The sequence below is a fragment of the Scylla paramamosain genome, chromosome 32 (genome assembly GCF_035594125.1).
Source record: "Scylla paramamosain isolate STU-SP2022 chromosome 32, ASM3559412v1, whole genome shotgun sequence".
Classification (NCBI taxonomy): domain Eukaryota; kingdom Metazoa; phylum Arthropoda; class Malacostraca; order Decapoda; family Portunidae; genus Scylla; species Scylla paramamosain.
In genome coordinates this window covers 15,059,881-15,067,380 of record NC_087182.1, presented here as the reverse complement: position 1 = coordinate 15,067,380, position 7,500 = coordinate 15,059,881, and the positions used below count along the sequence as shown (strand labels likewise).

General features: G+C 37.9%; 1 protein-coding gene and 1 long non-coding RNA gene across 6 annotated transcripts in view; one reads left to right on the top strand and one right to left on the bottom strand.

The window, feature by feature from the left end:
* The window catches only part of LOC135089251 (serine proteinase stubble-like), a 113,945-nt gene that overhangs the window by 19,088 nt on the left and 87,357 nt on the right, over window positions 1-7,500 (top strand). The window lies entirely within an intron of this gene.
* LOC135089252 (uncharacterized) overlaps window positions 1-7,500 on the bottom strand; it is a 149,179-nt gene that overhangs the window by 130,346 nt on the left and 11,333 nt on the right. The window lies entirely within an intron of this gene.

Here is a 7,500-nt window from a genome sequence, read left to right as displayed (position 1 = left end):
TGAAAAAAAATGACAATACAATAAATGAAGGGAATAAAAAGGGATAAAACAGGAAGAGGAAAAAAGAGAAACGCATACAAAGAAACCAAAACAATGATGAAAGAAGCAGGAATGAGAACGAAAAAAAAAATAAAAACAAAGCAGGATGAAAAGATAAAAAAAAGAAGATATGAGAAAGGAGATAGAAATTAAAACTGAGAAAAACCGAAATGAAAGAAACTGAGAAACAAAGATGGAAAAGAAGAAAATAGAGGAGAAAAAAAAACGAGAAAATGAAACTGGGATAAGAAATAAAAAATAAATAAAAAGAAAAGAGAAAACAGGGAAGGAACTCGAAAGGAGACAAAAAGAAAACAAAAAAAAGGAGAAACCAAAACATGAAAAGAGAAAGGAGAAACTGGAAATGTGAAATAAAACTGGCAGAGAGGAAAGGGAAAGAAGGTAGGAAAGAAAAAGAAAGGAAAAAGGAAATCACCACCATCATCACCACCACCACCACCACCACCATCACCACCACCATCAACAAGGACGAAAGCGAGATGGAGAAGGGAAAGTCGGAAAGTCCAGAAGCTTACTGACCACAGCTTATTGTTAGTCTTCTCTCACCCTCCTCCTCCTCCTCCTCCTCCTCCTCCTCCTCCGAGTTTTGCCCTACTTTTCCTTTCCTTGCTCATCCTTGTTTTTATTCGTGACAATCCTTCTCGTCTTCTCTTTCCTGTTCTTTATTCTCCTTCTCCTTCTCCTCCATTATCATCATTTTCATTATCATTTTTTTTTCCAGTTCCTCTTCCTCTCTCTCTCTCCTTCCTCTTCTTCTTTCTCTTACATGTCTTATATAACGTTCTTTTCCGAAATTTAAACTTCACAATAATTATAAAATGACGAAACTGAAAATTAGAAGGAGAAAACACTAAAAGAAAGAAAATATGTTTGCAATTCGGATGCTACTTTTGGTAATGGAGGGAAAGAAGAAAAGATAAAAGGTATACGAATCCACATGTTGTTGTTGTTGTTGTTGTTGTTGTTGTTCTCATTATTATTTATTATTATTATTATTATTATTATTAGTAGTAGTAGTAGTAGTAGTAGTAGTAGTAGTAGTAGTAGTAGTAGTAGTAGTAGTAGTAGTAGTAGTTGAAGTAATTATCATTATTATTATTATTATTATTATTATTATTATTATTATTATTACTGCCATAATTATTTTTATCACTTTCATCACCACCACCACCACCACGCTCATCACCACTATCATTAGAATCAATACTTCTATTTCCAGATACACTGCCTTATTAGACCACAACCACACAATTTACGCTGCGCTAATGAACTGCACGCGAACAATACAACACACACCCTCACACACACACACAAACACACACACACACGGGAACATAAGACGCAAACCAGTCATTACCGGGTTCCTCAGTTTTTCTGGCATCTGTTCTTTTCACATATTCTCATTTACTTCGCACTGGGAAAATTATGAAAAAACTTAAATATATGCAGGTAAGACGATAAGCATAAAGGAAGGCTCTCACACACCTGCACATCCCCGCGTCCTTTCAACACCTGCACGTCATTAACTAGCACGTCCTTAGGAATCCAAAGGTGAAATTCTATGGTTTCTGCTTGGTGTATTAAATGAAAAGCCAGATTCTCGTCTTTATATTTATTAGAGAGATGACATCACCTCACTGTACATCACCTTAACCTAACCTAATCTAACATAACTTAACCTAACCTTAACCTAACCTAACTTAACCTGATGTAACCTAATGTAACTTAACCTCACTTTGTGGCCTGACTTCACCTCAACCCAACCTGGGCTAACCTAACCTGATCTAACTTAACGTAACCTAACCTCATTTTGCCTGACCTGGCCTGACGTCACTTGAACCCAACCTACACTAAACGTAACCTAATAAAAGTCGTATTTTAGTAACTGCACACTCACTAGCAGCTCTTTTATGTACGTCTTAAAATGTAGGTATTGCTGTCTTTCTTTCATTGCTTTACTTCTCCTTGGTGTATTAACCCTTTGAGTACTAATTGGTACATCTTTCCTTAATTACTTATCACTCTGAGACATCTTTACTTATTCTACACCCATCTCCAATCTTTAAACTGCATAGAAATTGCAAAATATATTCGTTTAATCCTCTCCTTCCTTGTTGATGCTTATAAAGACTTCATGCATTAATTCCAGTTTCGTTAATTGTCTCGTATCGCAGTGAAAGGATTAAAATACGAGTTATTATCGTCATTATATATATTTATTTGGAAGGTGATATAAGTTAATCCTTCATGACGTGCAGTATATGTCTTATGAATTACTAAGTAAATACCTTAGTGGTCTTATTTTTATAACGCTACACACTCACTTATAACGGCTATTCTGTGTGTCTTTAAGTGTGTACAGTATTCGTTTCTTTTTTTTTATCGTTTTACTTCATTTTATCGAATTTTTAGTTATTTCCATCTATTTACTCTAATTAAGTTACTGTCTATACCTTGCCTGTTCAGCTATTTTTTTTTTCATTTATATATTTTTTTATTTATTTAATTATATCTTACTTTTATTTTTATTGTATTCTTTATCTTTAATTATTTTTCTTATTTTAGTGAGTGTGTCTAAATTTATATGAAAAATCACTAATTTAAATCCACCTTACATAGAAGAGACAAAAAAAAAAGTGAGAAGATGTACATCCACATCACACCTTACACCTTTCTTCCACTTTCCCTCCACCTCCTACCTCTACCCCTTCCTCTCCCCATCCCTCCCTCTCTCCCTCCATCCCTCACTTCTGTTGGAACTTTTTATTAAGCTTCACGTTCCGGAAGAGAGAGAGAGAGAGAGAGAGAGAGAGAGAGAGAGAGAGAGAGAGAGATTGTGCACCGTCAGATTCACACGACACTCGCTCGTTGATTGGTCACGGACATGAGTAAGTGTGCAAGAGAAAAACTTACTCGTGAACCTGCCATACGCTAATTAACCTTCACGTGAAAACAGGTGTGAGTACAGGTGGTAGTAGTAGTAGTAGTAGTAGTAGTAGTAGTAGTAGTAGTAGTAGTAGTAGTAGTAGGTAAAAGGTAGAATGTCCTATTATATTGTAAGTGGTTGTAGTAGTAGTAGTAGTAGTAGTAGTAGTGGTAGTAGTAGTAGTAGTAGTAGTAGTAGTAGTAGTAGTAGTAACGATAGTTGTACTTTAAGTAGATGCTGTAAAGCAAAACTGATTTTTACGCAGTACATAACTACTAAGTTATATTTGCAATACTAAACTACTACTACTATTATTACATCTTGTCCTCCTCCTCCTTCTCCTCCTCCTCCAACTACAACTACTACTACTACTACTACTACTACTACTACTACTACTACCTACAATATAACAACACATCTCACAATCTACTTATCCTAACCATCCAACCACCACCACCACCACCACCACCACCACGTTATTTCTACAGACACGTGACCCAGAGGTGGAGCGAGGCGTGGCAAGAATCAGACAGCAGGAGACACTTTCTAACACCATTCTTGTACCTAGTGTGGTGTTATATGTTGTTGTTGTTGTTGTTGTTGTTGTTGTTGTTGTTGTTGTTGTTGTTGTCTTCGTTCGATGTTATTCTATTTTATCATTTGATTTATTTGTTTATCTTTCTCTCCTACTATTACCACTCATTTATCAGTCCTTCATCATCTCTTTATTCATCTTCTCAGTGTTCTTCCTCTTCCTCAGTTTTGTTATAGATAACTCTTCTTTCATTCTTTGCTCGATTATTTCCCTTCTGCTTCCTCCTCCTCCTCCTCCTCCTCCTCTCTTCGTCCTCAGCCTTCTAGTTTCTTCTTGCTTATGTTATTTACTTTTAAGTAGGCAAATAAGGAACTAGGACAACAACAACAACAACAAAGTAGTAGTAGTAGTAGTAGTAGTAGTAGTAGTAGTAGTAGTAGTAGTAGTAGTAGTAACCGCAGTACCAGAAGTAGTACACGTATCCTCTCTCTCTCTCTCTCTCTCTCTCTCTCTCTCTCTCTCTCTCTCTCTCTCTCTCTCTCTCTCTCTCTCTCTTTCTCTGTTGCAAGGTTTCGAAACCCGTGGCTGGCAATAACGTAACGGTGACTGTAACTATTGTGTTCGATGTCACGAACGAAAAAAACGGGAGATGGAAAAGGAAACCATAAAAATAAGTCACGGTTTGATGTGGGAGAGAATAACATAAAAAAAAAAAATAGAAGCGAACTACAAAGTATCTCTCTCTCTCTCTCTCTCTCTCTCTCTCTCTCTCTCTCTCTCTCTCTCTCTCTCTCTCTCTCTCTCTCTCTCTCTCTCTCTCTCTAAAATACTACCAACTTTTCCTGTTTCTCTGATGTTTTCTTTCTTCCTTCATTTCTTCGTTTCTTCATATCTTTCTTACTTCCTTGCTGTATTCTCTCCCTCTGTCTCTCGTTCCTTCTTCTTTATCAGGCTCTCGTATTTTATTTTTCTCTATCCTTCTCTGTCTATTCACATCTTTCCTCTACACACACTACCAATTCAGACCCTTTTTCCATATCATTTGCTGTTTTCTTTTTTCTTTAATTTTGTTTTCCATTTTTGTCTGCCTCTCTCCATTTTTCTTTATCATTATAATGTATACCCAAAATTTTCTAGTATGTATATTATTTTTCCTAACTGGTTTTCTGCTATTCTCTCTCTCTCTCTCTCTCTCTCTCTCCTCTCTCTCTCTCTCTCTCTCTCTCTCTCTCTCTCTCTCTCTCTCTCTCTCTCTCTCTCATTCCTTAACCTCTAATTAACACTTTTCTCTTAGTTATCTCCTCTCTCCATATTTTCCTCCATAACTCATTACATTTTATCTTCTTTCACCCTTCGCTTTTATTTAACCCTTTTTCTTTATCTATCTCCTTCTACACCCTTCATTAATTCTCTTCTTTCATCCCTCCACAATTGTTTCATTCCTTCTTCCCCTCTCAGTCCCTTCCCAATATTTTCTCCTAAACCATTCATACTCTGTTCTTTCCCTTCATCTCTATCTAACTCTAGTGTTCCGAATGTATATATTGTCTTTTACATCACTTGTCTCCCTTGTAAGTAAAATTTCACCTCTCAGTCTTCGTTTTCTTTCTCTTCGCCTGACTTCTTAGCAACACAGACGGTAAAGTTTTTAGTCTCCATTCAGTTTGTCTAACAATTCGCTTTGTTTATTTTTTACCTGTTGAACTGCAAAGGCGAGAAGGAAGGTGGGGTGCGCCAGAGACAGAGAGAGAGAGAGACAGAGAGAGAGAGAGAGAAATTTACTGTGCATTTCAGATCTAACACACATAACGGAGACAATGTTACACTCCTCCTCCTCCTCCTCCTCCTCCTCCTCCTCTTCCTCTTCCTCCCGTCACTATCGTTAATCTACACCGCCACGTACGTATAAATAGCAAACACCTCAATTAAGCCGATGAATGAATCTCTCACCCCTTAACATAAATATTTCACCTGGCCAGTGGGTCGCCTAACTGTGGATCGGAATGCGGCACGCCCTTCCTCTCCTGTTGTGATGTGTTACTGTTTGCCCGGTACACTTTTTCGTTCTTATCTGGTTTTCCTGCCTTTATTTTTACTGCTCCTCCTACTATTTCTCCGACTCTTTCTCCTTCTCTTTCTCCTCCAACTTCTCGTCCTATTATTTTTCCCCTTTCCTCCTTTTTTTTCCCTTCTAATTAGCATCAGGGTCATTTTTTTTCCTTTTCTTTCTTTTTTTCTTTTCCTCCTCCTCCTCCTCCTCCTCCTTTTTCTCCCTCCTCCTTCTCCTTCTTCTTCTTTCACCATCATTTCAGGTAAAGAGAAACCTCCTGAGAAACTCGATTAGCGAAGTAAAATTGACTCATTTCATCCATTCACGGCATTTCAAGGTTATGGTCTCCTTAAGGATAATCACACACCTAGTTTTGTCCCTTAATTCCAACGGACTCCATCTTCTGAGCCTAAATGACCTTCTGATTGGCCTAACCTTTCTTAATCTTGCGTAAACGAACTTGAATGTGGATTACAGTAACCGAGTCTACAAAAACACAGTCATGGAAAAAAGTTATCTTCTAACCAGGATACACAAGTACTTGTAAAAAATAACAAGTAAATAACAATAATGGTGATAATAAACTTAACTTAACTTTGACTTAACAGAAATCGTATAGTTATAAAATCGTATGTTATTTTCAAGCCGGTTATTGTAGAAATCGTTAATCACTCAACCAGACGCTCGTTAACTCTTGAAATATAGTTGTCCTTTTTTCTTTCTTTTTTTTTTTCGTTAATTCTTGGCAGGCCGCGATTTATTTTCGAGTCAGTTATCAAGTATTCCACGTTGAAGACTTCCTGCTTCCTCCACTAACAGCGCCTCATTAGCGGGAAAGCGTTAAGACAGACAGATACAGGCGTACGGATGTCACGGAACTATTAAGCGCTTCTGAGGTAAGGCATTGTTCTTCTCAAATTTAGATCAGTACGGTATTTTGACACAGCTTCTTTCGCACCCTACCGTAGTTACTGGCGCTACAGGGCATTGGTAATCGTGTTTGAAGGCGTTTAATTTTTTTACTGTTATAGCGAAGTCTGTATATGGCACGTACAGATTACAGCGGATGAACAATGGCGTAGCTGTGATGTCACTATCCACTGTTTGTTTGGGAGATATCTGAGAAAACGATGCCTCACTTAGTAGTAGAAATATTGGCCTCTTATAAACTCTCCACTAAGCCCACATCAATAATTAATAGATTTCTCATGGACTTGTCTTTTCGTATTGCTCGTAGAAAATGTTAAAATATCACTACGGTCACAAAAACACTCTTGAAAACCCCAACACTCTGAAACACTCTTGAAAACACCAACAACTTCATCTGAAATCTGATAAAAATCCTCAACACAAGATGCAGAATACTTTTTAATGACGTGAACCTTTGCAAGACAGGTGAAAAACAGCCTCATCACGCCCTTCGCCAGGTTAGCACGAACGCGGATCCTCACATGAGTCTTATTACGAAGGGTAATGGAAGGGAAAGTTAGGGAAGGAAGGAGGAGGAAGGGAAGGAGTGGGTTGTAACGTGTTGGGAGAGATAAGGGAGTAGGAATGAGGTGCTAATGTAAAGAAAACTCTCTCTCTCTCTCTCTCTCTCTCTCTCTCTCTCTCTCTCTCTCTCTCTCTCTCTCTCTCTCTCTCTCTGTCTCTGTCTCTCTCTCTCTCTCTCTCTCTCTCTCTCTCTCTCTCTCTCTCTCTCTCTGAATATTGAGTCAACAAGTTACGAAGTCTTCCTAACGAGACTTGATGACCACATTTGCACAAGTCACTCATAAAAATCGAATTGGCCCAAGTTTTCTATGGTGATGTACGCAAAAAGCTCGATTTCCAGAAGTTAGTGCGGTTAAGTTATGGAGGGGAAGGTGAGACGGGGAAAGTTACAGCTTGGGGTACAGTAGTTAGAGTTGCTTAAGAGTTTAAAAAATG